Raw genomic sequence first — 17,227 nt, 5'->3', positions numbered from 1 at the left:
CAGTGCCTCTGAGTCAGAAGATGAGTGGACCAGGGTGCTAAAAACCAAAAAGGCCAACAAAGTTAAGAGGTCCTTACTGAAAGATGCCCTGGAGCAAATCAAGGCTATTAGGAGCGTTTGGGAGCACCTTGAGCTGCTTGAGCAAATGATGGAGACTTACCACCTGAAGGACAGCCAAAGATGTATTCAGTATGTCAAGTGGACATTTTCACCTGAATACTCCAGCTTCTTTGCGGGGCTGGAGGATCAGAACCATTCAAGATTGTCATCCTATAGGGCGGCCATCTTGAAGCATTTTTCAATCCACAGAAACCCTCAAGAGGCCCGCAAGACATCCTACAACCTGCAATTGGGGAAGACCAGGCCCCACAAGAATTTGTCCAATAACTGAAACGTGCCTTTACGCAGACCACCAGGAGGGTGCGCACTACAGTAGGGAATTTGTCAATACCTTCTTTCATGCATTCCCTAAATACATTATGACCCAGCTGGTGAGGGAGCCACTAGAAAGTAAAAGTCCTAATAAATACTCAAAACCAACCAACACCCCTGCTGCTAAGGTGGCGGAGGTGAAGGTTGCCCCCATTTTAGACCATTTTAATCCTACTAATCCAAGACCCAGAAGGCCCTCGGGCCAATCCCAAACAGGGAGTCAGGGAGGTAAACCCACAAATGGGTCCCCTAACTCCCCAGACTACATCAGCCCCCATTACAAGGTCAACAGACCCATCCTGGGCTATGTGTGGACTCCTCCAGCCGAAGGGGGGGATCCAACCAGGCAGCCGCCAACCCAGGAAACTTCCCTCCTCACTTTCCCCAGGAGAGCAATAATCCCCCAAATGCCGGGTTGAATTTCTTTCCCCGGTACCCACCAAACCACAACCCACAAAAGAACCCTTCTTTCTTGTCCCACTTTCCTGAGCCCGATCCAGGAGAGGGGAGGCCAGGGGTGGATGGGTACCAAAACCATCCTAACCAGGGGTATTATGGGAGAAGGGACAGTTATTCTTCCTGTGATCAACCAAAGGTAGATCAGAGGACCCCGTACCAGCCACAGCGGGTGTCCCAACTGGAGCGCCAGGTCCAGAACATGGCACAGGATCTGATTCAGATGTTTAGGGTGCAGAAAAACCCTCCAATGAACATGACGACTCAGAACTCCTCAAATCAAGGGTTCGGTACTACAGAACAATGACGGGGGAATAACCCCGACAACCCACCGGTTCCCAGGGACGAGGCACAGGGGGAAGGGGAGTGTAAAGCCTTAGAGGAAGCTTCCTTCCCCACTTGTGGAAAGCCCCTGGAAACCCAGGAAGCGGAACCAGAATCTCCTGTCCCCGAAAGTCTGCAAACTAAGGAACAGAGGGCGGGTAGGAGAAATAAAGAGCCTAAAAAGGACCATTTTGTGGAGGAGGTGCAAATCTTCCAATTTGAAGGAGAGAGGAGTCTTGGAAAAGGATCTTCTCCTTCAGGGATGGAGGAACTTCTCCCAAAGAAAAATGGGTCTCAAGAGATCCTGATCAAGACTAGGTAGATGTGGGGACCGAGTTAAAACAACCCATCATCAAACCCTGGAATGATCAGCAAGAAAATCCCCTTGTTCAAACCCATTCTGGTGACTGCCTCCAAAAAGGCGGGGGGAGCCCAGAATCAGAACCAGGAGAGCCCAAAACTTCCCCCATATCCAGTTGACACCTTTTTCTTACAGGTTTCCAAGATCCCAAACTAAATCCTGCCCAAATCACCCCTCTGTCAGAATCCAAAGCAAGGAAATTAACCCACCAATTGGCCAAAAATTTGCATTATCTTTGCCTCCTTGAGGAAAAGGAGGGAAGATTTTTTGCCCCGGTCCAAATACAGGGGAAATGTACAATTGTGGCACTGGTGGACATTGGATCCCAAGCCACCCTTCTGTCAATAAGGGCCTTTGATCAGCTGAATTCGGGAAGGGGGAGAAATACCAAATCCCTCTCACCCCTCTTCCTGGACAACTTCAGAATTTCGATGGGAATGAAATTCCTGCGAGGGAACTGCGGATTTAGACATTAAAATTGGGCAACACAAGGTGAAGCACCCGGTCATAGTTGTGACTCCACAGGGCACACCATGTTTACCATGGAATGACATCCTGCATAGATTGTTTCCCCTCATAGATTATGTAAACAAGGTCCTCTGGACCCAGACTAACCGACCAATAAAATTGAAACATAATGTCAACCATGTTAGTTTAAATGGCACATGCCACATGGTTGAACAGAAACCTGACCAAATTGAATTCCATTTTCAAAATAACGGAATCCCTGACGTGACAGTAATTGCAGTAGTACAACAAACTGGTGATAGGGAGTCCTCTCTATTTCTGAAAATCAACCTTCCTTCCAGTCTAAGGTGGCATTCCACACTGGAAGGGAACACTCTGAAATTCTATACAAATTCACAATCAGAAAATCCCATTCCTATAGTCCAAAATTATGAGACATCAGCTCAAAGCTTGGCTGATATTCAGAAAATTGGAGAGCAGTTGTTCATCCCTATTCAGTTAAATGAGGGGAAGGACTCTGTTCTCGTCTGTCTATGTGTGAACAACGGTAAGAGCTTCCTCAGCGAGGCCATGTTCCGCAAACTCCAAAAGATCCAGCCATTCCCACATTTAAACTGTTAGACAATTGGGAAATGGACCTGGAAACACCCAATTCCAAACATCGCCTGCCTAGCAGGTGTATGCTCAAAATGTCCATAGGCAACAAGAGCATAGTCCATAATTGTTGGGTTGTGCTGCTTTTTTTTAGGCAGTGACATTCTCAATTGCTCTGCCATTAGTTTGGACCTAATAAACTTCAAAGCCTGGCCCCGATTAGCAGGTAATCCCATGGACTTTGATGGCCCAGAGAAAGCATTTCGGTCAGCTCAACTGCTGCCATATGCAGTTGAAATTCAGATTGGAGAGGAAGTCACCATCCAAGACCTGACAATTCTCACTGGAAGTAAAAATTAAAAGGGGACAGAACCTGAAAAATCCTGGGCCTATGTTCATCTCAATGCTCATTTCCAACAGCAAGGGTTGGGGGTAAACCGAACACCACTAGTCAATATAGAACACAACACCATTCCAATAGAGGTGGATAACAGCGACCTAAAGATTATCACTCTGGGCGCAGGCACCATTATTGGAATGGAGGTTGATGACCAACATTTTCCATAGATTTAGGTAACGAACTGTTAGGACCAATCCCCAAGGACTGTTTTGACAGTAATAGCAACAATGACACACCACCAGACAGGATCTTCACCCGGCATGGGGGGAATTTCCTGGTGTACTCTTCCTACCCTTATGGTAAGGAAGATGTGACCTGTGCCTTCAGGAGGGATGAAGTGATCTTTCATTCATGTCAACCAGGACTGCCTTCCCCACCTGAAGCCATTAGTCTAAGTCCGTACTTTGACCAGGGACTTCTCATTCCAGCTGGAGGAAGCCGCTGAGATAGCCAAACCAGAATTCTTTCCAGGTTTCAGGCAGTTGGTTGAAGAGAGAATCAACCTAGCTGATGCCTGTGAGACTCTGGAGCAAAAGCAAAATTTGAAACAAGTTTTCTTAGATTTGCAAGATATCTTTGCAGTCAACTCCTATGACTGTGGTTGCACCGACATCCCCAAAACAACAATTCCCATGGACCCTGGCATGACTCCAGTGTTTGTGAGGCAATATCGCTTGCCTCTCGCATCAATGGAGTCCCTTACTGAAATAATTAAGAACCTTGAGTCCCGTGGGATAATTCGTCCAGTCCACAGCACCTTCAATAATCCAGTACTGGGGATTTTGAAACCAACCGGCCAGTGGAGACTCATGCTGGCCTAAGGGAGCTCAACAAACAGGTCCATACTTCCCGATGGCCTCTTCCCTACATTGACCAAGGGCTGGCCCAGATCCAGGGGTCAAGGGTATACACTGCCATTGAACTGACCAATGCGTACTGGACTGTACCTGTCAGTAGGGAGGACCAATACAAGCTGGCCTTTACCTTCGGGGGGCAGTAGGACACATGGCCCCAGACTCCCTTAGGATACATCAACTCCGGCAATTAATGTAACATCTTTCTGCATAAGGCCATGCCCAACTTGGGTGAAAGGGGTAACCTGGCCTATGTAGATGATGTTCTAATCAAAAGCTCAACAGTGGAGGAACACATAGCGGAGATCTGTTATGTTCTGACACAGTTCAGGGCTGCCGGAGCAAAACTCTCTTTCCAAAAGGCACAGTGGTGCAGGACCCGTGTCAATTTCTTGGGGTATGAGATAGCTCCTGAAGGTCTCTGTCCCCACGAAAATAAAGTAGAAGCACTCCAGAAAGTAAAAGACCCCACAACTGTGTGGGAACTAAGGAGCCTCCTTGGACTAACTAATTACAGCAGAAAGTTCATTGAGGACTACACGGAGATCACGAGACCCCTGATCCATCTGTTGAAGGGGGGTCAAGTGGGATTGGGGTCCAGAACAAGCTGAGGCAGTAAGACAACTCAAAGGAAGCCTCTCACAAGCACCTTGCCTAGCTTACCCTGTCATAAACAAGGAGTTCTTCTTGGAGACAGGGTTCTCAAATACATGCTTGACTGCAGTATTATATCAAAAGCATGACAAGGTCAATAAAGTAATCTCCGATACGAGTAAGACTTTATCCTCTGTGGAGGAAAAATTCAATGATTGTGAGAAGCCACTCCTGGCAACAGTGTGGGTATTGAAGAATTACCGCCCGTTTATCCAGAGGGAATACATTGTTAGGCAGAATCCTGTGCAGTGCCATTAGTGACCACTGCACACAATCAAGACTACAAGTGGTAATACATGTTTACCTTTGGTACAATCCTGTACTACTATGTTAAAGTGGTAGCCGTGGCGGAGCAGCCAGGCTTATCTCAAGAGTATATGAGCAGTAGCAGAGATTACACAAAGGGACCACTATTACTGTGACTCAAGCAAACACTGACTCAAGGTTTGAGGTAAAAAATATAAGTACATTTATGTTTAAACCATTTGTTATAAACACAAAACTTCTATCAATTCAAAATCACACGCAAAATACACTACAACCAACCAATTCACTTTGGTACACTCTATCTCAAGGTAAGTACCCTATTTTTAAACAGACCGGTGTTGTGAAACAAAAGACGTTACCGGGAATACGTATGCGATCACTTTTTGACAGTAATGGCAGTTTGTTCTTACTAAAGATACACGTATCCGTGACAAGAAATGCTACTGGGGCAAAAACACACTTATCACATGAGTTAACCAGAGAGAGTTGGGGGCAAAAATCATAGGCAATACTTTTGTCAAGGCACACAGAATCATGATATGACATGACATGATGGGTTATTTATAACGCGCTTAATACCCAGAGGTTTCTAAGCGCGGACCCAGGGATCGAACCTGTGGTGCTCTGTGTCGTCTTGCTTCCAAGGCGAGCACACTGCCCCCGAGCTATCCTCCTGGAGCAGAGAACACTCGTTGACAGAAATTCTAGAGTCAATAGGCCGGAGCCAGTGTCAAGTGGAACTGGGTTCCTGTTGTCGAGGATCACACAGTCAGACAGTTCAAGATTCAACGTTGCCAGGAGTACTTAGATATTGTCAACAGAGGAAGCAAAAGTTATAAGAAGGAGGGAAGACAAGGGCAAGCCTTGGAGGCGAAGAAAAGGGATTCACCCTAATTCCTCAAGCAGAACACAGTTCTTTATTCAATGAAGAGCTGGTGCCACGGCAGTTGTACCTGGTAGTTTCCTGCAGACCCACGGTTCCTGGAGCTTCGGTGTGAAGGAGAACATCTGGAGGGGTCTGCAACACACAGGGATGAAGCCGGCAGCAGCGACGGTGAATAAAAGGTGCGCTCTTTAAAAAAAGGAGAGGCTCTTCAGATGGCTATCCAGACCACTACAGCATTGTGCAGCAATTTCGACCAAGAAGAGGATCCTCTGGCTGTGGAAGATGAGCTGGTTATCCCCACTAGGCTCAAGGGAAGAAGACTCCGGACTGGATCTTCTCTGGTCGTCAAGGGATAGATAGCTCAGGACTGCAGCAGGGCTTCGCCGGGACAGGGTATTTGCAGGAGCCGTCTTCTTCTCCACTTCTCTTCGGTTCCTTGTAGTTCCAGTGGCGACTCTGACTTCTAGCCCAAGAGACCTGCCTTTTATGTGAAAATCCCCCATTCACACAGCCTGGCTGTCAATCTAGCAGCAGGGGGGTTGTCCAGCCTGGACAACCACCTCAGCCAATCATGGCAAAGTGTGACTTGGGTTTCCTAGGATACCCTGTGCAGGGGGTGACTAGACCCCTCCCTCACATTCAGCCCACCTAGACACCCAGGCGCCTGGAGGAGGGCTTCTTGGCAGAAGCCCGCCAAAAGACAGTAAACAAAGAAGGCAAACCTGGTTAACACAAGAAGGACTTTAACAAAAAGAAATGGAGAATAAACCCAACCAGAGCCAAAAGAAAGAGTATTTGGTCAAGCGGGTTTATGTTCGAGGCTAATATAATAGCCTAAAACAATACCACGTTTATATAGTATAATCGTGGTACAAAAGTTAAGGTAGATACCACTGTCACCAGGCAAGTCTAAATGTTAAAAGAGTGAAATAATGCTCTAGGAGGTACAGATAAAAAGGGCTAAGGAATAACCCTTTCCAGTACTCCATGTAAGATGGGGTGTACTGGATCTGTGGTTAAATGACTAGGTAAAGTTAATGGCAACTTTACCTTTTTCTGGGGGACAGTAGTCAGCCTCAGAAATGGAGTCGGTGGGAAGTCTAAAAGACAACCCTGTGTCACTGCACTGAAGATGCTGTGTAACACACAAAAGAAGGGGGCTACTAAAGTGGTGTACTCCAGAGTCCACAATCACAAAAGCAGATAAAATAAGCATGGCAAAAACACAGGTATGAGTGGGAAAAAGAGGCACACTCCTACCAAGTGAAAAAAATAACTCCAGAAATCCAGCAAAGCTGCTGGGGGACTCACTAGATGAGGGAAATTAGCCATAAAATGAGAATTCTCCCTAACACACATCATAGTGGAGACTTCACACCAATCTTTGCAATATCTTCAAAGTGACAGAATCCGGGCTGGAAATGTGAGTAATTCCTGAATTACTTTGTGGATTCTGTCAATGCAAGGCTTTCCTGTGGAGGTCAGATACGGCCAAAACAAGAAGAGTCCCCTCTCGCAAGGTCTGGATGACTTGCATGATTGTGCCAGAGAAAACCGTCTTGAGGACGAAACTCTTAAAATCAAGGACAACACGGAGGCGTACCTTAATTTCCCACACAAAGGGCCTCATTACGACCCAGACGTTAAGGGGTTACCTACGCCGTAAAAGGTTGCGGCGCGTTAACCCCTTAACGCCTTACTACGAAGTCCCTTTGCGGCTCCCGACCTTAACGGCTGGTCTGTACCAGCTGTTAAAGTAGGGACCCGCAAAGGGACCTTGAAGGTAATTACGGTACCGCAATTTGTGGTACCGTAATTACCACCTTCCCCATTCCCATTGAGCCCTATGGGGCAAAAATGGGAATGGTGAAGGGCCAATGATAAATGGGGAATTACCGCCCCACCAACGTTGGAATGGGGTGGTAATTCCACATTTCACCATGGCAGATTCGGTAAGTTACCGGCGTTAACCATGGCGCTAATAGCGCCATTGGTTAACGCCAGGGTCGTAATGAGGCCCAAAGTCTATGAAGAAGACAAGTGTGAGGTGAATGCCCACTGTCTATGTGGACGGGTGCGCCTACCATGTTGACAACAACGGTGAAAAGGAACTTGTGGCCGGAGTGGGGAATGCATGGGTGAATGATGCCCAGAACCCTGGGTACAAAAATCGGTCCCTGAAGTAGTCAAGTGGCAGAGTTGATGGCATCAAGCCATCCTCACTGCCGTCCAAAACCAACTCCACAAACTGGTCATAATCACTGATTCAGATTATGTACGGAACGGGTTTGTGGAGCACCTGGTTAACTGGAAAACCAGAGGCATGATATGTGCTAATAATAAACCATTAAAACATGGAAAATTAATATAAAATATTGATGATTTGGTCACCTCAAATGGGATGACCATCTACTGGAAAAAGATCAAGGGTCATTCTAAAGTAGAGGGACCAGACAAAACTGGAAATGACCTAGCGGATCAGCTGGCCAAAACCGGAGCCATCCAAGGGGATCTACTTGAGATCGAGTCCCTGTTGTGGGAAATCCAGGTCACTGCTATCACTAAGTCCCAGACAAATGCTCACAATGAACTCTCAACTGCACAATGGAGTAAGGAGAACCCTGATGCTGATTTCATTATGGCTCAAAAAGGGGATCCAATAATTGGTAAGGTTTATCAACAAATTGAGGACCCTGAGAACTTTCCCCTGATGGACACCGATTGCATTGTGAAACCTAGGCCTTTTCTGCCTTCATTCAGAACTCTCAAACTGTGGTATGTTTTTCCTGCTGTTTTTATAATATGCACTGTATCACTATTTAAAATTGCATTGTGAAACCTAGGCCTTTTCTCCCTCCATTCAGGACTGTCAAACGTGGGTGTGTTTTTCCCGTTGTTCTTATAATATGTACTGTATCAGTATTTAAAATTGCATTGTGAAACCTAGGCATTTTCACCCTCCATTCAGAATTCTCAAACTGTGGTGTGTTTTTCCCACTGTTTCTATAATATGCACTATATCACTATTGAAAATTGCATTGTGAAATCTAGGCCTCTTCTCCCTCCCTACAGGATTCTCAAACCTAGGTGTGTTTTTCCTGTTGTTTCTATAATATGCACTGTAGCAGTATTTAAAAATTGCATGGTGAAACCTAGGCCTTTCTCCCTCTTTTCAGGATTCTCAAACTGTGGCGTGTTTTTCCTGCTGTTTTTATAATATGCACTGTAACAGTATTTAAAATTGCATTGGAAATTTAGGCATTTCTCCCTCCATTCAGGATTCTCAAACCAGGTGTGTTTTTGTGCTCTATAATCCTGCGTTCATTGTCTTGGCCTACTGCTCATCCTGCTTGCCTCGCGCTGTCTTGTCTGCCTACTCTATTGTTCTTCTTTAGTGCTTCCCCCTCTCCCCTCCACCTCTCTCCTCTCTCACCTACCCTCTGGTGCTCTCTGTCTCCCCTATCTTTTCTAACTGCTTCTCTATCGACTATCCTGCTCTAGTCACTAAATCTTGTAGGAAGAAGTTTAAAAAGGATATCCTGGCCTCCAGCCCAGGACTCCCTATCACTGATACCTACACCAGTGCTTCCGCCAGGGAAACTCTCACTGACATCCTATTTTTCGTTCCTTCGCCTGATCTTTGGACCTTCATATGGTCTCTGTGCTCTCTCCTTTCTCCTCTTCTCCCATTAATGGTGGCACCCGATGGGATGCCCTCCTGGCCTCCTCCCACTCTGCCAAGGTCATCATTAATGTTTACTCGAACTGGACCGTCTTGGTCCAAGGCCCTCAGGCCAACCTTCACCTCTTTGATAGATGCTTCCCGTGCCTCATCAATTTCCTTTCTTCTCCTGCTGTCCCCTCCCCCACTTCCTCGGCTACCTCGCCTCCCCCTTCTGCCTCCTCCGGGGCTACCTTACCTTCTCCCTCCCTCTCTGCCCCCTCTCAGGCTCCCTCTACAACTCCGAAGGGCATACCTCTGATCTGTACCCCTCCCCAGAAGTCCCTCAAGGATGGCAACCTTCTCCATATTGCCACTCTTAACTCTTGCTCTGCTGTCAAACACTTCTCTGACATCTGCCACCTTCTGGAATAACTTGACCTTGATGTCCTCGGTCTCACTGAGACATGGTTCACAGCCAGCCCTGTCACTAGCTTTGACACGCTCCTACCTGACGGCTACAAGACCCTCTCAGTGCCCAGGTCCAACCACTCTGAAGGGGGTGTAGCACTGATCTTCCCAGAATGGATTCCTGCCTCTGTCATTCACATGCAGGCCTAATCCTCTTTTGAATGCCTCATCTGCAGGCTCTCTCTCTCCTAGCGGGTGGCAAAGAGCAAAGTCAAGAACACATAGGGCTCATTACAAGTATGGCGGAGCAGTAAAAAACTGGCGCTAACAGAATTACTGCCACTTTTCCCACACCGCCATTCTACGAGTCTGGCCCTGGAGTGGGGGATAAACCTCCAGCATCATGCCGGAGTTAAAACCTCCCACTTTCTGCTGAAAAGCAGCAAAATTTGTGGAATTATCGTGGCAGTAATTCTACGGGTGGTAATCCCACCAAAAATGCACCATAGAGAATAAAATATCAATCAATCATAGAGTCCAAAGGACTCTAAAAAATGGGGATTAACTCTCCCACCACCACTTGTAATTTCGCAGTAATTCCACCAGACCAAGTGGCGGTAACAGTAATTCCATTAGGCTGTATTCAGGTAGGATTTACCACTGGAATACCGCTCAACTCATGATGAGGCACATAATACAGGTAACATTCTAAGAAGGTCAGCTAGCATCTAAAATATGCATTTTCTATTGCATTTGTATTTCCATCTAGTTATTTCTCGAGTGTCCTATTTAGGTATTGGCCCAAAATGTCGCCCTCACAATTACGACGGCCGAAAATGGCGACTTTTTTTTTAGACCCCCTACACCATATATATATGTGGGCGGGGGTATGTAATATAATGTCAATATGGGGTGGTGCGGGGAGTCTCCCCCCGCATATGTATGTGGTGTAAGGGGGGTTTACATTGTTTTTACATCAATAAAGTCATTTTTGGCCGCCGTAATAATAGTGGTCGCTATATATATATATATCCCCCTATTTACAACATTTGCAACATACAATTTTTGTTATTCTCATTTTGAGGCAGTGGGGTGCCAACGATGCTTCCCGCCTGCGGTGCAATCTGGTGTAAGACCGGCCTTGATGCTTCCCTTCATATTTCAACATCTGAGGTCTGCCACTACAGTACAGAATAACAAAAACAAAACGGCACATTTGTAATGGAGAGTGTAATCATTAACTGCAGAGAATGCATAATGGCTTTATTTAAGCAACATTGTGTGCCTCCTTTGTGTAAACCACATGACTGTACTGCAGGGGTGGGCAGGGCATAACGTGATTTGTCATGAGAATTCAGGACGAACATAGATGCCCTTAGCACTTTAAGGCAGGATTTGGCATCGGTTGAATGACCCCAACACACACCTTTTCTTTTTAGAGCCTTCCTCTGACAGTTGCTAGCTTTCAAGATCCAAAGTAGGTATCATCATGAAAAAATGTAGCCTAACAAATCTGTCACCAATGCTGCTAGGGATCTAGCCCCCTTCATAACCAAGCTGATCAACGCATCCTTCTCCTCCAACACCATACCAAGCAACCTCAAAGAATCTTGGGTCCTGCCTCTCCTCAAGAAGCAAACCCTAGACCCCGCCATTCCCACCAATTACAGGCCCATCACCACGGTGCCATTCCTGTTAAAGATAATAGATAGAGTAGCATACCTGCAGATTCAGCAATATCTTGAAACTCACAAACTACTAGGCACCCACCAATCAGGCTTCAGACCGAAGCACGGCACCGAGACAGCCTTAATCGATCTTAAAACCCAGATCAATGAGATTAACGACAAAGGGAACACTGCCATGTTACTACTCCTCGATCTGTCGGCAGCATTTGACCTGGTGGATCACGCAGTCCTGTGCGAACACCTGGCCTCAGCAGCCCACTTCTCGAAAGAGGCCATAGCCTGGATCCAATCATTCCTGGACAACCGAACTATGAGGGTCTTCTCCACCCTAGCCTCAGCAGACCCCATTAAAATAACCTGTGGGGTGCCCCAAGGCTCCTGCGTCTCTCCCACCCTCTACAACATCTTTACCAAGCCCCTATTTGACAAGTTGGACAGACTGGGTGTCTCATATACCAATTATGCAGATGACACCCAGATCCTCATACCCCTCTCAGGCAACTACGCTTCAGATACGGCCTTGGTAAACAAAATATATCTCATCATTCAGGCATGGATGGCCACACACGGTCTATGTCTAAATGATGAGAAAACCGAAATCCTGCTCCTCGGATCCAATACCAATCTCAAAAAACTCAGTTCCAACTATAAGGCCTTCAACATTGATGGCAATACCATCACAGTGGCCAAAACAGTGAAAACACTAGGCTTTCACCTTGATGCAACCATGTCACTAAAAAAACAAGTCAACTCACTAGCATCCTCCACCGCCTACACATGCAAGCTAATTAGGGCAAGTAGAGCCTTCCTCACCCAAGCTAGCTGCATCATCATAGCCAACGCCCTAATACTATCCAGACTGGATTATTGCAACGCCATGTACCTAGGAGCCAACAAATGCATAACCAACAAACTACAGACACTACAAAACAACGCTCTCAGAACAGCCCTCAACCTACCCTCTAAGGAACACATCTCCAACAAAAGAAGAGAACACAAATGGCTTAAAATCCATGACCGCATCTCCCTCAAAACGGCATCACTCACCCACAAATGCTTAAACAACGCAGCCCCCCCCTATCTCGCATCCAGAATAAAGAAAAAAACGTCCACCCGCCCCACCAGATCGATCAATTCCTACTGCCTGCAGGTACCCAATTTCAGACAAAAGAAAACCGGCGGCAGCAGCTTCCCTGTCCTGGCAGCCCAACACTGGAACGCCCTCCCACTCCACATTAGGACTGACCAATCCTACTATAGCTTCAGGCGAAACACCCTCACTTGGCTGCGGGCCAATGATCCTCACGACTAACCCTGCCATCTAATCTGATCATGCCAGTGCTATAACCTGACTACCATGCACAGCCTTAAATTTGTAAATATGTAAATGCAACCGAACTGCCCCTACGCACAGTATTAATATGTAAATTTGTAAGCCTTCGCTCAACTATATGTATATATGCACATCCCACACAATGTAACTGTAAATGCAATGCACTTTTTCTCATGCCTATCTTATTCTGTAACCAAGTTTTTAAGTAATCCTATCTTCCTGACCTCTGTTGCGCCCTGTTACCTCTGGGTTTTGCGCGCTATACTAAATAAATAAACAAACAAACAAACAAACAAACAAACAATATTCCACTATGTATATACACACCCACGGTGGCCTTTCTCTCTTTACAAATGATGACCCTTCTCTCCCGCTACACATATACTGTCACCTGTAACACTTCATACACAGTCACTGATCTCTCCTTTCAAACAGTCCCATCCATTTTCTTCAACCTTAAACGTATTCATTTGCGTGGAGGGTTTTAAAGAACAGTCCTTAACATGGCATTTATTATGCAGATTCCTTAATGTAGCAGGGAATGTATTTGGTCCAGTGTCTAGAGCCGCCCAAGTAAATTCTTGCAGTTAATAGTAAAAATAAAACTTCTGAGCCCATTGCAAAAAGTGATGGAAATATTTGCTAATCATTTAGGTCGGATTGCTAATAAAACAAAAATGTCTGCAATGTTCACTAATCAATTTTGCTAAAAGAATGTATGCCTCCACCTGGTGTCAGCCACGAATTATGGTGTTTAATGTGAAGAAAATAAACCTAAGCATGAGCAACAGACCACACCTTTTAACTGTGGAGGGGTATCAATAAACCAACTTCAATTCATCTTTGCTACCCGATTGGAGCATTTGCATGTTATGAAGAACGGCGACTCAATGTTCATCATTACCCACCCATCTAAAAATTAACAAATAAAGATGTGTGTGTTGGCAGAGAGACCGCCAGCTCCTGCATCTATAAATAGCTTCCGTGAGGCCCTGGAAGAAGGGAGAGTACATAGAGCGATGAACAAGTCTTCATGGCATGAGGGCGTGCCTGTGCAACAGTAACAGCCTGCATAGTGTTAGGAATCTAGCGGCCTTGACTCTGTCGTGTAGCCGTAGGATTCCTCAAGGCAATGTTCCTCTTGGGTATAGGTGACAACCAAACACACCAAGAAGGAGATTGACCAGAAGAAGGAGATCAGTGGACGTCCGGCCTCGTACGATGACAACTTCCAACAATACACTGGACAATGTGGTACCCATGGAAAGAATGGCAAAGGTCACCAACTAGTTGCACTAGCACAAACAATCATGGCATATAGAAAATGAAGGACTGACCTGCGCTAAGAACATGACTGTAGGTCAAAGAAGTATAGACAAAACAGAAAAGACTTTTCCCTGAAACAGTAAACAAGAGTCATAAGAAGCCAGAAAAAATCAGAGTAACAAAGGCTATGACATCAGACAGAAACCCAATGCTTACCACATTGAGGGAATGCAAATCTCTTTGCTGGTCAGGGAAACATTGGACTCCCAACCAAACGGCACGTGGACACCTAGAACCTAAGATGGCTAGTCTCTAGTACACACAGAGCCATCAGACCCGACGGCACGAGGACGCCTTATACTAAGGTGCCGAGTCTCTAGTCCCAAGGTGCCACCGGACCCGACGGCACAAGGACGCCTAGAGGTAGTAGTCCCCAGACCAGAGGTTGGAAGGGTTAGTGTTGTCTCCTTGCCGTGATTGTTGGGAAAACATCAGCTAAGTATTCCAGACGTGTAGAATTAGGTCTCCGAGAACTGATGCGAGCAGGGGGTGTACTGGACTTCAGGTTTAGTGAGAAAATAACAGTACACACAGTTTGTTGATAAGCCAATGCGTAGAAAGCAACACTCTGAAGGGAGTCAGTTCAACACTTGAGGTAGTTGGTGAACAATGAACCAGAAGCAATGATAACAGACCAACGTAATTGCAAAGAAGATCCGTGAGGCAGGCTGGGTTTGGCAACAGAGGGACAATTCCAATGGCAGACAAACGTAACTTGGTTTCAGCAATGCAAACCAAAAACGTAGCTCGTAGTGATACAAAGTGCGGGCAAACTAAGCAGAAGGTCAAAGACAGAGGCAATCCGTATAACAAGGCAAGAAATCAGTAAACCGAGGAAACGTAGCAAAAACACTTACAGCAGAAACAATGCAACTCAACTAGAAGCGCCGGGCTTCTTCCTGCAACTGCCTATGAATCGGGTGTCTCGTGACTGTATGCCACGTAGCACATGACCGCCGCGGAACGGGAGCCGGCCCAGTTTCCAGGGCAACCGAACACGCTCTGCAAGACGAGTTCGGGCAGAAACAAACACCCGTGGAGCTACTTGCACAGAGCGTCGTTGAGAAGTAATTGCATGGAAGGACTTAGTATTAACAGTAACTATACGACGTGGGGCATATGAATGCTGAGCCTGAATAACATCAGGACACCGTTTCCTAACACATAGTTTGTGATCTTGTGGAGTGGCTGCTCCTGGCAGGGGAATGACTGCTGTTATGGGGGGTGTGTGTGTGTGTGTGTGCGTGTGCGTGTGCGTGTGCGTGTGCGTGTGCGTGTGTGTGTGTGTGTGTGTGTGTGTGGGGACTTGGGTGTGTAAACATGCACACGCTGTGGGGACTTGATTTCACTGTGGGGACTTAAACCCAAGTCCCCACATGGTAATGCCTTCCAAATGACTTAAAACAACTTAAAAGATATCTGTGCCAATTTTTAGAACTTTTTAAAAAATGGCTTTGTGGGGACCTGTGTTTATTTTGGTGTGTTGATTTTTTACTCAGCTCTTCCCCCGCAGGCTGGGTGTGGTATTTCAGTCATCAACACACAGATAGGAATTTAAACACACTTGATAAATCAGATGCCCTACATGCTTAGGCAGCAGACAGCAGATTCATGGGAACCATTTATACACAAATTCAATTGTGTTTTAAATGGCCCGAACTCTGCGTTTAAATGTAAAATAATGAAATTAATCAGTTTTTTGTGTATTTTGTATGTTTACAGAATTGGATATAATTGATAGGCAACATAAGTCTTCCCTCGTTGCACAACACACTTCCAGATTTATTTTAAGCATTGGCTACTTTTGTAACAAACCAATCACAATGTGACTTACTTAACTTCCTTATTTTTCTGTGATTTTGTTGAAGTCCCCATAGGGGTGGTGTGTGATGATGTTATGTTATGTTTTGTTAACGGTACTTATATAGCGCACCGTCACCAACAGAATTAGTCCCCAGGCGCTCTGGAGGATCTGTAAATGGGAAGGTGGGATGGGTTAGTAAGGTGAAGAGGGCGTAGGATAGTGAGAGGAGTGGTGTACTGTTGGCAGCTTCAACTCGGTAGACACCGGGTGCTGAGCTTTGGTGCGAGTATTGGATCGGTGTCAGTCCGCGTGTGCTGTTGGTGCGGCTTATGTGTTGTTGTAGTGTGGTGAAGGGGCGTGCAGCTGGTTGTGCGAGAGATGGTTGTGTGAGTTTTTTAAGTATGCAGAGAGTTAGAGTTTATATTGGTTAGTGGGTTATGTGGCATTTAACATGCAAGCATTCACAGTTCTGTCTAAGTGTAGCATGTGCTGACCTACACAATTCAGTCTGAGTGTGGCACTCACCAACCCTCACAATACCATCTAGATACCACAAAGGCCAATGTTCATAATTCTATCCAAGTGCGGGACATGCCAACATTCTCAATTCCTTTTAAGTGTAGTGCTTGACAATCTTCATAATTCCGTCTAGGTGTGGCACTCGCTAACATTCACAATCCTGTCTAGATACAGCGCAGGCTAATGTTCTCAACTCATGCTAACATTCACTGTGTTGCTACCCAATATCTGTGGGAACCTTAATTAGTTGCTCAAAGGCCATACTGTCAAATGTCTTTTCCAGATTACTCTGCATTGCGTTATTTAGGGTGAATTGATATTGAATTCCACACTGTGAAGACAACACATTATGTGCACTGATGTCATCTTGTCCACACTGTGAAGACAACACATTATGTCCACTGATGTCATCTTGTCTATAGTCTGATATGTGAATTAATTGAATGTTGTCATCACATTTTGTCTGATTATACAAACATATTCACAGGGTTAATGTTTAATTGATACTAATTTGGTTTCATTACAAGTTCATCTCTAAGGGTCAAAGTGGCAGTACTGGAATTGCTGCAACGTTGATCAATCAGTTGATATAAGGGTTATTGAAAATGGACGCTAATTCCTCTGGTGCAATTAACCCTGAAGAAATTAGCACTGGAGGAATAAGCAATGAAAACCAGTGATAATTCCCCCGGGGCTAAATCCTCCAGTGGAATTAGAGCTGTAAATAAAAATGCTAATTCCATCCTATCTTCAGGTTAAAATACTGAACGAAACACTGCCAAAAATAGT

Source organism: Ambystoma mexicanum, chromosome 6q, assembly GCF_040938575.1.
Source record: "Ambystoma mexicanum isolate Mex_15411 chromosome 6q, UKY_AmexF1_1, whole genome shotgun sequence".
Classification (NCBI taxonomy): Eukaryota; Metazoa; Chordata; class Amphibia; order Caudata; family Ambystomatidae; genus Ambystoma; species Ambystoma mexicanum.
This window is presented reverse-complemented; position numbering follows the sequence as displayed.